The sequence below is a fragment of the Hylobates moloch genome, unplaced genomic scaffold (assembly GCF_009828535.3).
Source record: "Hylobates moloch isolate HMO894 unplaced genomic scaffold, HMol_V3 SCAFFOLD_876, whole genome shotgun sequence".
NCBI classification, from domain to species: domain Eukaryota; kingdom Metazoa; phylum Chordata; class Mammalia; order Primates; family Hylobatidae; genus Hylobates; species Hylobates moloch.
In genome coordinates this window covers 1-904 of record NW_026653151.1, presented here as the reverse complement: position 1 = coordinate 904, position 904 = coordinate 1, and the positions used below count along the sequence as shown (strand labels likewise).

The 904-nt window shown below is 44.7% G+C and overlaps 1 pseudogene; it reads right to left on the bottom strand.

Moving 5' to 3' along the window:
- Positions 1–365: 365 nt before the first annotated feature.
- Positions 366–901, bottom strand: LOC116464519 (small ribosomal subunit protein uS2-like; annotated as a pseudogene).
- Positions 902–904: the final 3 nt, after the last annotated feature.

Below are 904 nucleotides of genomic sequence, written 5' to 3'. Positions count from 1 at the left end.
CTTCCCTGAGACAAAGTCAATGCTGAGTTTCCTGATCATGATGATCCACTGAAGACTTTGCTAGAGCACTAACTGTGACAGCATACACTTAGGTTTTCTTTACTGTTTTTCTTTTCTTTTCTTTTTTCTTTTCTTTTCTTTTCTTTCTTTGCTTTTTCCTTCCTTCCTTCCTTCCTTCCTTCCTTCCTTCCTTCCTTCCTTCCTTCCTTCCTTCCTTTCTCTTTCTTTCTTTTTCTTTTCTTTCTTCTTTCTTTTTCTTTCTTTCTTTCTTTCTTTTTTCTCCCTTTCCTTTTAGAAACTGATGTTTATTTTCCATCAACCTTATTTCCATGTTGTCTAAGAGCCTGTGCAAGAACAGCTTAAGATCATTCAGTGGTTGCTTCTACCCATTCAGTGGCCTGAGCAGTGTGAGCTGCAGACCAGTCTTCTGTGGCAGGTTGAGTGCTCCAGTCTTCAGTAGATAACTGCTGGGTTGGCACAGAGGACACCTGCATGCCTTCAGACCTGTCTGCAACCTCACGCTGAGTAGCAGTGAACTCAGGAGCTGGAGCAGTCCATTCACCCTGAAATTCCTCTTTGGTCACAGCCTTATCAGCAGCAGCCTGCTCTTCTTTTTCAATCTCTTCAGGATCTCTGTAGAAGCAGGGATCAGGCATAACCTCCCATGGGTGTTCATGGGAAATGGTGCCACGTATGCGCCAATCTTCTGGGGCCAGTATCCACCATATCAAACCCACTGAGTGAGCTCCTTTGTTGTTGCATGGAAAGCAATGTCCACATAGTGCAGAGGAGAATCTGTGTTACACAGAGCGATGGTAGGTAGGTTAACATAAGATGCCTCTGTGAAAGGCTGGTGATCAACCCTGGGGTCAGTAACCACAAGAAGCTGTGGTTCCTGGAAGGC